At 43.5% G+C, this 16208-nt stretch overlaps 1 long non-coding RNA gene across 1 annotated transcript; it reads left to right on the forward strand.

The window, feature by feature from the left end:
* Positions 1–4471: 4471 nt before the first annotated feature.
* On the forward strand, positions 4472–10323 carry LOC137563649 (uncharacterized). The gene is made up of 2 exons (XR_011030400.1): positions 4472–5013; positions 5671–10323. It is a non-coding gene; the product is annotated as an uncharacterized lncRNA (long non-coding RNA).
* The last annotated feature ends 5885 nt before the right edge of the window (positions 10324–16208 follow it).

Consider the following 16208-nt stretch of genomic DNA (forward strand, 5'->3'; position numbering starts at 1 on the left):
GACTTGTATCCAAGTATATACGGTAACTGAAAATAAAAATATAATATTTTCTTTACTGCTAATCTTGTAGTAATTATCTGTACTAAATAACCAATTCATTATATCATAAAAAAAAATTCCCGCTTCAGTGTCTCTTTAAAGGGACACTGTAGGGGGTCAGGGGAAAAATGAGTTGAAGTTACCCGGGGCTTCTAATGGTCCCCCACAGACATCCTGTGCCCACGCAGCCACTCCCCAATGCTCCGGCCCCGCCTCTGGTTCACTTCTGGAATTTCAGACTTTAAAGTCTGAAAAACACTACGCCTGCGTTGCCGTGTCCTCGCTCCCGCTGACATCACCAGGAGCGTACTGCGCAGGCCCAGTATGGTCTGCGCCGTGCGCTCCTGGTGACATCAGGGGAAGCGAGGACACGGCAACGCAGGCACAGTGGTTTTCAGACTTTAAAGTCTGAAATTCCAGAAGTGAACCGGAGGCAAGGCCAGAGCATCGGTGAGTGGCTGCGCAGGCACAGAATGTCTGCGGGGGACCATTACAAGCCCCGGGTAACTTCAACTCATTTTCCCCCGACTCCCCCTACAGTATCCCTTTAAGGGCCACCAACCTTTCTCTAGCTGACACTAGATCTGATTGCAGCTCAGAGATCAAGGATTCCAAGTCCTCATGATCGAAGACCGGAACTTCCAAACACAACCTGTGGATACATTTATCCATTCCACCCAAGTTGTCTCGTAGAATGTAATCATAGGTTGCGGACAGGGGGTTGGCTACTTTAAATGTATTGTATAGAGATGCTAGGTCACTTGAATTGAGTTCAGGGATCGACGTGGGAGGGTATGAACATTTGGATCCACGAAGGGGAGACAAGTAAGTGCTTCAAAGGAATTGAGTATCATGGCCTCAACCTTGACCACCATGTTTTGAGGGGACTATCGAAACCACCATCTTACGAACTGTAACACACATTTCTTCCAGGAAGTAAAGCTGGAAGTTAGGTAGAGCGAGTCTTCCCTGATCTATTCTAAGTTACAGCTTATGGGCACAAAGCAAAGATATAATTTGGTTTATAGTTTTAAAATAACATTGAGGAATCCAGCATGTAGAGTTACGAAAAATGTAATTTTAGGGAGGTAAATCTTTTTTTATGAGATTCACCCTACCTGTAAGGGACAAAGGTAATGAGTTCCAGGCCTTACATTTACTTTCAAATTGCTGCAGAACTGGCACAAAATTAAGCTGGATAAAGTCTTTAGAATTTGCTGTGATATTGATGCCAAGGTACTTCAAATGTTGTACCTACTGTAGAGGGACCAGTGGGCGAGCAAAGACCGCTACCTGGTCCAGTGGGAATTCTGATGATCGAAAGCATTTTTCAGCCTCAAGTGACACATTCGTTCTGAGTTGAAAAGATACTAATGGGTAAGGTCCTTTATATTGTGAAGGATCAAAACACAGTCCTTTTTAAGGGGCAGTCCACCTTGCCCACCATAACCAATGTATTGCTTTAAGGAAGGACTCATATAATTGATGCAATCTCAAGATCACCAAAAAATTCCTTATAAAAAAGCTTTATTGACACATGTACAAAAAGAGTAGAAAATGTATAAAAACATAATTCTTGAATATCAGACAGTGGGTCCTCATAGAGCCAAAAATATGGACAAATTCTTAGTTTGACTTAGAGAATAATTGTAGCTTTATGGGTGTATGTCTTTTTCAAGGCAACGACACACGTTCGTTTCAGGCTTTTATAGCAATGAATCTGCCCTTCATCAGGCCAAGATACCCAGCTCTATATAAAAAAAGCAAACAGTGCATTAGAAGTCGCACAATACACTGCCTCAGAAGACCACTAAAGATGGTCACAAGGAGTTACAAAGGACCCACCACCAGATAAGGTTTGTAACGTATACACCAGGATCAATCCAAGAACTTTATACACCTAGGAGATTAAAACAGAATGTGTAGCCAAAGTTTGTCATAAGCGAGCATTATAGTGCCTAGAGAATATACCAGGATGAAAGATGATAGTGAGAAGGCAGAGCATTCTCCCAATGGACCTAATGGGGTACACACCATGAGGGCTAGTTCATATCAGTCCCCGTAATAACCCATTGGTCCTAGACAAAGAATTATACCACATTGTGCACAAGATATTGAGCGGTGCAAGAGATAGATAACATGCAAGTAAATAGAAGAATAGCATGGAAGATCTATGCAAACCTGTATGGCTCAAAAGGACTAAGTAATAACGTACTGGGGGCGCCTGAGCATACCAGGCGTACATAACCTAAGGAAAAAGTACAAATAAATACAAACCAGTCCAATATGAAGTAGCATCCAGACGTGTAACATATACCAGACAGCTCCCATAGAAAAGAAAATATAACAGACATGATGGCTCAAGGGCCCTTAATAAATGGATATAGTCATATCATAAAAATATCACCTGTGCCCATAGGAAATTGAGCATAGAAGTATGACCTCATGTGTAATAACGTAGAGGTCCAAGCATTATCACGAGCGGACATGTATGAAGTCCACACAATGTATGCAGGGTACATATAGGACACCAAAATCCGCATAATACATACAAGGCATTGGTAATTTTATTCTGGGTGATACCTGGACGTGTGACATTATATATACCTGATGGCTCCTATGTATTTTGTATGTTGTATATTTTTCCACCTCAAGGATACTCTTTTTGATCCTCCTATATATTTTTTCATTTCTTTTGTAGTTTGTGGGTGTTACCATTTATTTCCAGTAGGGGGCGTCAAGACGCCCTATTAAGCCGCTTTTATTTTGCTTATACAATCATACCCTCTGTGCGGATTATTCCGCACATCGGAGGTGTCAGATTACAACTAGCCCTCTTCTGTGGTCCTTTCTTTGTATGTACCACAGTTGATCTTTGTCCGCACTGGATACATACCCTTGTTTGCGCTCCAGCGTGGTTGCCCGCTTCCTGTATAGTTCAGAGTGCTGAGTTGCGCAAGCGCATGGGACCTCGGAGATCTAGCGTCACCTCCGGCTGGCGGAAGTGACGCACCGCTTGTGCACTTCCGCCATTAGATACCTCTATACGGACTGTTTGTCCGTGGATGAGACGCGTTCTCACGTGGCTTTGTCTTAGCCAGCCTCTGATTGGCCAATTCCTTTGGGAGGCAGGGTCTTATGGGATATTTAAAACATACCCGTTGCCATTCTCATTCGGGTTCCCATACTTCAGCGTTTTTTTCGCAGTTGGGAAGGTGAGTTGAAAACCTTATTATTGTCATATGCTAGTTATTAATCAATATTCTTTATGGACCTTGAACTATGCTGTTTAATCCTAGAGATGTTCTTATTCCCACCTAAGTGTATTTTTGCTTGATTTTGGCCAAGCGGGATATTTAGCCCTGTTGTGCACTAAAATGCCTTGTATGTATTATGCGGATTTTGGTGTCCTATATGTACCCTGCATACATTGTGTGGACTTCATACATGTCCGCTCGTGATAATGCTTGGACCTCTACGTTATTACACATGAGGTCATACTTCTATGCTCAATTTCCTATGGGCACAGGTGATATTTTTATGATATGACTATATCCATTTCTTAAGGGCCCTTGAGCCATCATGTCTGTTATATTTTCTTTTCTATGGGAGCTGTCTGGTATATGTTACATGTCTGGATGCTACTTCATATTGGACTGGTTTGTATTTATTTGTACTTTTTCCTTAGGTTATGTACGCCTGGTATGCTCAGGCGCCCCCAGTACGTTATTACTTAGTCCTTTTGAGCCATACAGGTTTGCATAGATCTTCCATGCTATTCTTCTATTTACTTGCATGTTATCTATCTCTTGCACCGCTCAATATCTTGTGCACAATGTGGTATAATTCTTTGTCTAGGACCAATGGGTTATTACGGGGACTGATATTAACTAGCCCTCATGGTGTGTACCCCGTTAGGTTCATTGGGAGAATGCTCTGCCTTCTCACTATCATCTTTCATCCTGGTATATTCTCTAGGCACTATAATGCTCGCTTATGACAAACTTTGGCTACACATTCTGTTTTAATCTCCTAGGTGTATAAAGTTCTTGGATTGATCCTGGTGTATACGTTACAAACCTTATCTGGTGGTGGGTCCTTTGTAACTCCTTGTGACCATCTTTAGTGGTCTTCTGAGGCAGTGTATTGTGCGACTTCTAATGCACTGTTGTTTGCTTTTTTTATATAGAACTGGGTATCTTGGCCTGATGAAGGGCAGATTCATTGCTATAAAAGCCCGAAACGAACGTGTGTCGTTGCCTTGAAAAAGACATACACCCATAAAGCTACAATTATTCTCTAAGTCAAACTAAGAATTTGTCCATATTTTTGGCTCTATGAGGACCCACTGTATTCAAGAATTATGTTTTTATACATTTTCTACTCTTTTTGTACATGTGTCAATAAAGCTTTTTTATAAGGAATTTTTTGGTGATCTTGAGATTGCATCAATTATATGAGTCCTTCCTTAAAGCAATACATTCGTTCTGAGGCCAGAAACCCACTAGGAGCGATTTCTAATCGCTAGTGATTTGAAAAAGCTCTTGCTAATGCAATGCTATGGGGGATTTTTATAAAATCACATCACTCAAGTAGGATCACACCCAAAGTATTACATTAGCAAGAGTTTTCCAAATGCTCAGGAAATCGCCCTTAGTGCGTTTCTGGCCTGAAGAGGGGAATGTCTTGGGAGGCCATGAGGAGTGCATACAGCTGCCTACTGTTTCTGTTCCATGGGTGGGCATAAAACCACTTTGGTCTGGGTTTATTCTAGATTCTATGCATTTCACTAAGCGATTGGCTAGAACTTTTGCAAATATTTTTGCGTTTGCATTAATTAACTAATTGGCCTGTAGGAAGAGCATAGCTCAGGATTTTTTCCTGTCTTTAGGATGAAGATTATTAATGCTTCTGACCAAGACTTTGGGCCACACCCAGATTCCCATGTCAAAACCTGTGAGGTGAGGGACTAAGGCCACATACACACATCAGACCATAGTCTTTTGAAAATGAAAGATCACAGACCAATCTTACCACCCTTCATGTAGTATGAGAGCCATACTCTACACAGTCTATTCTATGGAGCTGAACTTTACATCAGAAAAAAATCTTTGCAAGATGCTGCACACACATATGCTGCACACACAGATGCTGTACAGACACAAAAGATCAGTATCTGCAAAAGATCTGTTCCTGCCAAAAATCCATTCCTGCAAATTGCAATGATAGTCTATGAGATCTGCAGATGATCATACACACATGATTTAACTGACATTCATCTGCAGATCAGATCCACCAGGATGGATTTTCAGATCTGCGGATGATTGCTTGATCTGCAGATGAATGTCAGTTAAATCATGTGTGTATGATGATCTGCAGATCGCATAGACTATCATTGCAATTTGCAGGAATGGATTTTTGGCAGGAACAGATCTTTTGCAGATACTGATCTTTTGTGTCTGTACAGCATCTGTGTGTGCAGCATCTGCAGATTTTTTTCTGATGGGGAGTTCAGCTCCATAGAAAAAACTGTGTAGAGTATGGCTCTCATACTACATGAAGGGTGGTAAGATTGGTCTGTGATCTTTCATTTTCCAAAGACTATAGTCTGAGGTGTGTATGAGCTTTTAGATGGATTTGTTGTGGACTTGGGACTCCACAGGTAGGCCATCTGGGCCCCGAATCTTACCTGCAAGTCAGCCAGAGCATCAACTATATCCTACGATGTAATCACAGCATCGGAAAATTTCTTCTGGTCATCCAAAAATTGAGAAAAATGTATATCGTCAAGGTATTTTGTCAGATCCACCATCTATAATGTCTTGTAGAAGGTAGTAAACTGGTCATAGATTTCTTTGGGGCCCGAATACATGTCCCTGTAGTCAAAACTTCTTGATCTGGATATAGATAAAATGGATCTTCAAGAGTCAAAGGCAAATACTGCCAGTGAAGAGTAATACATTGTTATCAGCATCAGAGATTGTCACATGAGCCGTGAATAGGGAAACGGGAGCAGCTGGAACAGGTGAGATTTTAATGCACAGGCACTGGGGAAGGGGGGCATTTGGTGGGGCGGTGGGCAGGCTGCGGTGTGGCGAGACTGAATCCGGAGAGATTTCATGCTGAAATTGAAGGAAAATCTGTGGTGTATGGGCAGCCAACAGATCTCTCTGATTTAGAGAGTTTGTAGTTATGTACATATAAATAGATGGTGATCCTGGTTTTCACTCATTAATACACAGCTGTAGTGCTTGCCTGGCATGTAGTGTATGCATTTACTGTACCAGAGATGGCACTAATGTGTATGTTTATACTTACCTGTGGCTTCCTCCAGCCCTATGGCCTAGTGCACACCAGAGCGGTTCTGCTGCGGTTTGCGATCCGCTTGCGGGTGCGGATCCGCTAGGGTAATGTATTTCAATGGGCTGGTGCACACCAGAGCGGGAGGCGTTTTGCAGAAACGCATACTCCCGGGCTGCTGCAGACTTTGGATTGCGGATGCGTTTCTGCCTCAATGTTAAGTATAGGAAAAACGCAAACCGCTCTGAAAAACTGCACTTCAGAGTGGTTTGCCAGGCGTTTTTTGTTACAGTAGCTGTTCAGGAACATCTTTACTGTAACAATACATGAAATCTACTACACCAAAAACGCTTCACAAAACCGCAAAATGCTAGCTGAAACGCTACAGAAAAAGAAGAAAAAGCGCATCAAAATCTGCTAGCATTTTGCGGATCTGCTAGCGGTTTTTGGTGTGCACCAGGCCTATGAGGTGCAAGAGCTCCCTCTCTGCTCGCTCGGTTCACTCGTTATCACTCTACGTAATCTGGCCAGTCGTGCGCTTCTGTGCTGGTGGAAGACTCAGGTAAGTATAAATACAAACATTAGTTCCATCTCTGGTTTCCCTTAAAACATCTTGCCACCCCCATCCCCCTTGCAGGCATATATTTTTCAGGGAATTCCGTACTCGCAATACTGAGTAGCATGTGTCATAACGCCATGAGGCGTTCCGCAGAATGTGGTAGGCTGGCAAAGGCCCCTTTCTTCGCTGCCTACTTACACACACACACTTTGCAAACACATTTGTTGTGATGTTACAGACTAATTACATTACATAAATATGGTAAAATAGGTAATGGGAAACATTTAGGCCTACCAATTTGCCAGGCAGCGTTAAAAAGTACAGATATAAAAAATAAATATATTTTTTTTAAATATGCACATTAAAAAATAGGTTCTTTTCAGTTAGCCGGGCGCATTCACTAGGTGGCGATAAAACTCCACCAGAGTTACATCTTTCCCTACTATCCATGGCGGCCTGGAGGGGGAATAGTAATTAACGCCACCTGGTGGTTGCGCCCTACTAACGGAATAGTACCAAAAAATATTAAAGTCAGTCAAAATGTGTTCCTCACCCATACTTTTCTGTTCGCTTCTTTCCAATCTGTAGCCTACTAGACCAAAGCACTACTTTAGTAGGCTCCATATTCCTTGGGGAATACCAGCCTACATGAGGTTAACAAAGCTTGATGGGAAGGCACACTGTGTGTTGCTTTTAATTGGCAAAAAAAAAAAGTAAGCTTTTTTTTTTTTTTTTTTTGTCATGGCTGCCTTGCAATAGTGAAATGTGTGCACTGTTTCGCCTAGGACACACTAGGTGCACTTTTCTGAATGCTTGTGATTCGAATAGCTCTTGCTAATGTAATGCTGTGTGTGATCCCATGAGGGATGTGATTTTAAAAAAAACCTCACCCATAGCATTGCATTAACAAGAGTTTTTCAAATCACAAGTGCTTAAAAAAACACTGCTAGTGTGCCCCTGGCTTGTCTGTGTTTTAATTCTGTGGAGCTACATTTGGCTGCAGGGGCAAATTGGGATGGCTGCTGGTATACAAGGCATTGCAGTAACTTTTTTTTTTTTGTACCATTTTTGCTCACCCATTGCGATATGCAATCCCTCAGCTTTGTAAATGACCCTCTTATTGTATGGGACCTATGGTCTTGATGGTTATGGTAAAGGTACTATTCAGTAGTTTTGTAGATGAGTTATTAGATGCAGAAAAAAATATAATGAAACACTGTTCCAATATCCTAAGGCCTACTTGATCAATGTGCTATAATTTCATTGATCAAACATAAATCATAAAGGGCCATTCACTTCCCAAGTGACGGCAGGAGAATTGTGTGATCGATTGCTTCATAGCTTTGTACTGTAAAGTACAAAGCTACCAGCAGTTCGGTCAGTATTAGATCAGATTCCTTTTGGATTCTGATCTAAGGGCTCAAACTCACTAGCAGCCTTTTCTAAGGGCTGGAACCCACAAGAGCGTTTTTTTGAGCATTTTGGCAGCGCTGCGATACGCTAGCGTTTTGCCAAAACGCTCAGCTGATAATGGATGGGGCAACTTCCACAGGAGCGTTTGCGTTTCCCAGAAACGCAAACGCAGGACCTGCAGCATTTTGGGAGCGTTAGCGCTTCAATGTAAAGTATTGAAACGCTAGCAGAAACGCTCAGCAAAACCTAAACTGAGCGGTTTTGCTAGCGTTTTGCGGTTCAGCACACTGTAACAAAATAAAAAATAATTCACAGGACCAATCAGGATAAAAACGCTACACAGCCGCTGAGGAAAAAAATACACTGTTGCAAAACGCGACCGAAAACGCGCATGAATCCGCTTGCAAACCGCTCAGACAAAACGCTAGCGGTTGCATTTTGCGTTTGCGGATTTCAGTGGGTTCCAGGCCTAAGCGCTAGTGATGTGAAAAGCTCTTGCTAATGCAATGCTATGGGGGATTTTTTTAGAAAACCACATTGCTCAAGTGGGATCACACCCATAGCATTACATTAGCAAGAGCTTTTCAAATCACAAGTGCTTAGTAATGTACTGCTAGTGGGTTCCAGGCCTAATATAGCGGTGTTAAGTCTTCACTCTTGCAGTCCAAGAGCTAGTTTAATCATTTTCCACTGCTTGTAGCTGCTTCAGGGAATATTAACTGAGGAGAAAAATAATTTTTCAGAGTTTACTATAAAAAGTTTTCAGAAAAAAAGTTGTCATCAATAGGATGGTCAGTGAGATGCAAATAGTTGATAGAAATGTTTATGGTCATTTCCATAGTCATTTTGCAACCTTCCTAAGGCCTCTTTCACAGTGCGACATTAAAGTCGCACGTTAGAAAATTTTATAACGCAGACTAACGCACAGCAATCCAAAGTCTGCAACATTCACAGTGCACACGTTGCATTGTGTGTAACGTGAGGCGTTATTAGAAAGTGCTGCATGCTGTGCGTTTAGCAATGAATCTGCTGCGTTAATTGTGTTGCACATGCTTATTAATGTATTTTTTTTTATATGTAGCGCATGCGCTGTTTTCGTTCCATCACTGTGCGACAAAAACGGCGCACCAAATGCAAGGTTAAAGAATGTACTATAACGTCCAAGTTATAGTGCACAATGTGTTGCGTTAGGTTGTGCGACCTTAATGTCGCATCAAACGCAACGTCCTGATGGAAAAGTAACCTAAAGCTACGTTTCCACTATAACTAGACTAATCTGCATAGAAAAATGCTTGCGGATCTGCATGTGTATGCAAATTCACGTGCATTTGCATGCATTTTTTCATGCAAATTCACATGCACACACACATTTTTTTACTTTTTTATTTTCCCGTCGCCATTCATTACTAATGACTTCTGCACACGAAACCGTGTACGCGTTAACCCATAAACGGCGTGGAAAATTGTGGCATTTGAGTCAGACTTTTTTGGGGGGGGGTGGGGGTGTTACCTGCAGGGGGAAGTGAATTTCACCTGGAATGGAAACAGGCCCATTGACTTGTCTTGCGAATCTGATTCTGCATGCAGAAAACACATACAAATGTTAGTGGAAACGGGCCCCAAGTTTGCATAAAATTTGTATCAATTAATTGCTCTCAGTAAGCCCTTTTGAAACTAAAATTTGTATCAACTCAAAATAACTGCATCTTTCTGACCATCTTTAGTCAGAACTGTAGAAATATGTAAAAATGGGTACATCTGGCAGGTGGCGACAAAACTCCACCAGTGTTACATCTTTCCCTACTATCCATGGCGGCCTGGAGGGGGAATAGTAATTAGCGCCACCTGCCGGATGCGCCCGGCTAATGGATAAGTATCTAAAAATGTTGAGTGTTGCTTTATATTGTCTTGTGCTTTTTTATGTCTTTCAAGGAAAGTTCCGCTGAAGTTCATTATATTGTATATTAAGGACGTCTGTAGTTTTTTTGTAAAATAAATACATTTTAAAATAAGTGCTATTTTACCGGTCTGTTTTTTGCATTTCATTCTCTATTGTGAAAGTTTATATAAAGACCCATTCACACATCTGCCACAATTTGCAGACAAATGCTTCAAGTGATCCCGAGGTGAGAGTTATGTGGAGGCTGACATATTTATTTACTTTTAGGGCTCGTTTCCACTATTGCGGTGCGGAATCCACCGCTGACGAAATCGCATGCGGATGCGATTCCGCATGCGTTTTTTGCCGCGAATTCGCATAGGTGAGTGTATATGCGATTTTAACCATGTCACTGCCTGTGTGAATTTACATTGGTACCTATGCGAATTCGCGGCAAAAAACGCATGGGAAAAACGCATGCGATTTCCCTATTAAATACATTGTGTGCGATTCGCCTGCATTCCACACGCAGGCGAATTCTGAGGGCTCTGCCGTGCAGAAAAAACCTGCACAGAAAAACGCACAGCAAAACTGACAAGTGGAAACAGGCCCATCCACTTGTATTGGCTGTGCGAATCTGCATGCAGGAAACGCATGCAGATTCGCGATAGTGGAAACGGGCCCTCAAGCAATACCAGTTGCCTGGCTGTCTTTATGATCCTCTGCCTTTAATACTTTCAGCCACAGACACTGAACAAGCAGGCAGCAGATCAGGCGTTTCTGACAATATTGTCAGATCTCCCAAAATTAGCTACATCCTTGTTTCAGGTGTGTGATTCAGACACTACTGCAGTTAAAGGAAACATAAGGGCCCATTTCCACTAATGCGAATGTGCATGCATTTTCTGTATGCAGATTCACTTGACATGTACAAGTCAATGGGCCTGTTTCCATTACAGGTGAAATTCGCTTACCCCCGCAGGTGGGAAAAAAAAAAACGGCTGCCTCTGTCAGAATTTTCCACGTGATTTAAGCGGTTTTGCGTTAACGCGTACGCATTTACGCATGTGATAGTCAATAGTAATGAATGGCGACAGTAAAATAAAGAAAAAAGTTGCGTCCGCATGCGAATGTGCATGAAAAAAATGCAGACAAAATCGCATATGCACGCAAATCTGCAGGTGTTTTTTTTTTCTATGCAGCTTCGCCTAGGTATAGTGGAAATGGCCCTGAAGCAAAATGTGCTGCCCCATGATATGCTTGCCCGGGGCTTCCTCCAGCCCCTTGCAGCCGACATGTCCCTCGCAGCATCTCCGCTCACAGCCGCTGGCCTGGGGTCCCCGCCGGTGCAGATGCCGACCTCCTCTACTGCGCATGCGTGAGCGCCGCTGTCAGTCAAGTCCATGTTGTCTGCAGTGTACTGGGCAGGCGCCAAACTACTGCGCTTGTGCAGTACACTACGGACAACGTGGACTTGATTGACAGCGGCACTTCCTGCAGGCGCAGTAAGGACGACCTTGAGGTCGGCCTCTGCACACAGCGAAGACCCCAGTCTTGCGGCTGTGAGCGAAGATGCTGTGAGGGACATGTCGGCTGCAAGGGGCTGGAGGAAGCTCCGGGCAAGCATATCATGGGGCAGCACATTTTGCTTTATGTTTCCACTAAATAGACCAGCAGGGCTACCAGGCAACTGGTATTGTTTAAAAAGAAACAAATATGGCATCCTTCATATCATTCTCACCTTGGGTTCATGTCATGTCATATCACACACCTATTGATCTGTAGATCCAATTCACAAACGCCTGCAGACATGCAATGCACAACAGAAGAATCGATGCTGTTGCATTTGTATGCATGTGTAAAATACATGCATAATTCTACTGTGTATACACACTGCATAATTACTGATTACCATTTGCATAAAGAACACCTAACTTCCATTTTTAAATTAATTAAAGTGAACCCGAGATGAAATTAAACTGATGAGATAAACAATTGTATTTCTCTTCCTACTCCCATGGTTTTATTTTATATTGAAACTCAAGTTGCAACAATTCAGAAATACAAAGTTGTCTCCATGTACCAAATATACAATGCTATTTTTTAGGACATTTTTTCAAATGTTACAGTATTGTATACTGTTATAAGTGATGGAAAGCACATTAAAAACAACCAAAAAACATTATTTATAGTATACTTCGAAAGTTGTTCAGAAGTAATTTATGCACGTTTCATGATGTTTAACACAGGACTCAACTTGCAAATTCAACATACAAACCATATCCCGGAATGGAACCTGTTTGTAATTAGGGGATCATGTGTATACAAACACGCACAAAGCACAGCCAGTGCCATACAGTTTTGGCTGGGACAGTATTATTTACCTAATGGTGGGCATACACGGTGCGTTTCTTTCTTATCAATCGAGCCGCTGATGGGCTCGATTGATAATCTCCGACAGGTCCGATCACGAATGGATCGATTCCCCGCTTGATTCCCGCCTGCGGACAATGGCAGGGAATCGAGCGGAAGATAAGCGGCGCCGGCGGGGACGAGCGGTAATCGATTCGGGCGGACGCGTGGGGACGCGGCGGGAGTCGATCCGGCGGCTAATCGAGCCACCGGATCGCACCGTGTATGCCCACCATTAGACTATTTCCTCTGCTGGAACTGCAGATAAGTCCTGTATGTCAGAATAATCCCTGAGAGCAAAGCCTTAACTAAAACAATGGTGCATGAGCCAGCCTGGGGCCCCGGGAACTCTCACTGCCCGGGGCCCCAGAACCAGCATCTAACACCATATGTGAGCGCAGCCAAAACCTTGGAGCTGCCACCTCCAAGGCCTGTCTCCTACTGCTCTAAAACTTACCAAACACACAATTGGAGAACCTCACTCCCAAACAGTTCTCTGCTGCTTTATAAAGCCTGCAGGCTGCTTATAAGCCAATGAGAAGTGCACACATAATACACCTAGCTTGCAGTGATAATCAAGCAAAAGCTGAGCAAGTCAGCCAATTAGTAGGAGAGGGCTTCAGTTGCATATAGACAATGGCTATATGACCAGCAGGGGGCACCAACGTGCAGGATATTCCCTCTCATCTGCCCCCCTCCTAACTAAACTGCATGGGATACTACAATAATTAAAAACAATGGTGCATGAGCCAGCCTGGGGCCCCGGGAACTCTCACTGCCCGGGGCCCCAGAACCAGCATCTAACACCATATGTGAGCGCAGCCAAAACCTTGGAGCTGCCACCTCCAAGGCCTGTCTCCTACTGCTCTAAAACTTACCAAACACACAATTGGAGAACCTCACTCCCAAACAGTTCTCTGCTGCTTTATAAAGCCTGCAGGCTGCTTATAAGCCAATGAGAAGTGCACACATAATACACCTAGCTTGCAGTGATAATCAAGCAAAAGCTGAGCAAGTCAGCCAATTAGTAGGAGAGGGCTTCAGTTGCATATAGACAATGGCTATATGACCAGCAGGGGGCACCAACGTGCAGGATATTCCCTCTCATCTGCCCCCCTCCTAACTAAACTGCATGGGATACTACAATAATTAAAAACAATGGTGCATGAGCCAGCCTGGGGCCCCGGGAACTCTCACTGCCCGGGGCCCCAGAACCAGCATCTAACACCATATGTGAGCGCAGCCAAAACCTTGGAGCTGCCACCTCCAAGGCCTGTCTCCTACTGCTCTAAAACTTACCAAACACACAATTGGAGAACCTCACTCCCAAACAGTTCTCTGCTGCTTTATAAAGCCTTATCACTGCAAGCTAGGTGTATTATGTGTGCACTTCTCATTGGCTTATAAGCAGCCTGCAGGCTTTATAAAGCAGCAGAGAACTGTTTGGGAGTAAGGTTCTCCAATTGTGTGTTTGGTAAGTTTTAGAGCTGTAGGAGACAGGCCTTGGAGGTGGCAGCTCCAAGGTTTTGGCTGCGCTCACATATGGTGTTAGATGCTGGTTCTGGGGCCCCGGGCAGTGAGAGTTCCCGGGGCCCCAGGCTGGCTCATGCACCATTGTTTTTAATTATTGTAGTATCCCATGCAGTTTAGTTAGGAGGGGGGCAGATGAGAGGGAATATCCTGCACGTTGGTGCCCCCTGCTGGTCATATAGCCATTGTCTATATGCAACTGAAGCCCTCTCCTACTAATTGGCTGACTTGCTCAGCTGTTGCTTGATTATCACTGCAAGCTAGGTGTATTATGTGTGCACTTCTCATTGGCTTATAAGCAGCCTGCAGGCTTTATAAAGCAGCAGAGAACTGTTTGGGAGTGAGGTTCTCCAATTGTGTGTTTGGTAAGTTTTAGAGCAGTAGGAGACAGGCCTTGGAGGTGGCAGCTCCAAGGTTTTGGCTGCGCTCACATATGGTGTTAGATGCTGGTTCTGGGGCCCCGGGCAGTGAGAGTTCCCGGGGCCCCAGGCTGGCTCATGCACCATTGTTTTTAATTATTGTAGTATCCCATGCAGTTTAGTTAGGAGGGGGGCAGATGAGAGGGAATATCCTGCACGTTGGTGCCCCCCTGCTGGTCATATAGCCATTGTCTATATGCAACTGAAGCCCTCTCCTACTAATTGGCTGACTTGCTCAGCTTTTGCTTGATTATCACTGCAAGCTAGGTGTATTATGTGTGCACTTCTCATTGGCTTATAAGCAGCCTGCAGGCTTTATAAAGCAGCAGAGAACTGTTTGGGAGTGAGGTTCTCCAATTGTGTGTTTGGTAAGCAATGCCTTAACTGACATGCGACAATCACACTTTTAGTTGTGCCATGTTCATATCAAATCTCTCCTTTATCAAGGTGAATATACTCATCCAATTTTGATTGGCCAATTTTACCCCCTCCAAGTAGTATGAGGGTCAACAGATATTGAATACTATGGGCTGGTGCACACCGAGCGGCTTTTTGGGCGTTTTCAGATCCGCTTGCGGCTGCGGATCTGCTTGGTCAATGTATCTCAATGGGGTGGTGCACACCAGAGCGGCAGGCGTTTTGCAGAAACGAAAAATGCCTGGGTGAGGCATTTTTTGGATTTCGGATGCGTTTCTGCCTCAATGTTAAGTATAGGAAAAACGCAAACCGCTCTGAAAAACGGCACTTCAGAGCGGTTTTGCAGGCGTTTTTGTTACAGAAGCTGTTCAGTAACAGCTTTACTGTAACAATATATGAAATCTACTATACTGAAAACCGCAGCAGCAATCCGCAAAACGCTAGCAAAACGCCTCATAAAAATAAAAAAAAGCGTTTAAAAATCTGCTAGCATTTTGCGGATCTGCTAGCGGGTTTTGGTGTGCACCAGCCCTATGAACAGATTGGCCTCCATTCACTAAAGGCAGTTTAGTAAAATCATTTAGTTCAATAAAACCATGCGCGGTAACTCTTTTGGGTGAAAAATTACCTCCAGTGATAATTCACTAAAAATAGTAAAAATAGTGAGTATTCACCCCCTCCTGATACCCCCAAGCATACGGTACGATTAATCACCCACATTCTTACAGCCACTCGTTTATCAATTGCTTCATTCTGGAAAAATATCGCTCCCCCCAATTTAACAGATGTTAAACACAAGATCGAATGGACCAAAGAGATGGAAAAAATGACAGCATCACTGTGAGAGACATTGGGTATCATTCATAAACAGGCTGTCGGTAGTGCGGGAAAACACCGTTCTTCTCCGCAACCGGTAATTAAGACTTCTGGGTGGCCATTCATAAAGAAGTCTGCCTGTTGCGGAAGAAGTGCGGAGGTTTTCTGGAGGAAGCTGGCGGCAGCGTGGCGGAAGACATGCGGAAACTTAAAAGCTGCCCGATTCCCTCCCTGCGCTGCTCTGTCTGATGCTGCTTGGGAGGTCCCTCCCATTCATTTATATGTATTCCGCCCGCCTATCGCTACTGTCGAGCAAGCGGTATTTTCCTTCCGGATACCGCTTGCTCTAATCTTTATGAATGGATGTGTTTGTTACTTTTTCTAGATTAATCTAGAAAAACTCCGCACAAGGCGGAAATGTATC

This window comes from Hyperolius riggenbachi, chromosome 3, assembly GCF_040937935.1.
Source record: "Hyperolius riggenbachi isolate aHypRig1 chromosome 3, aHypRig1.pri, whole genome shotgun sequence".
In the NCBI taxonomy this organism is placed as follows: domain Eukaryota; kingdom Metazoa; phylum Chordata; class Amphibia; order Anura; family Hyperoliidae; genus Hyperolius; species Hyperolius riggenbachi.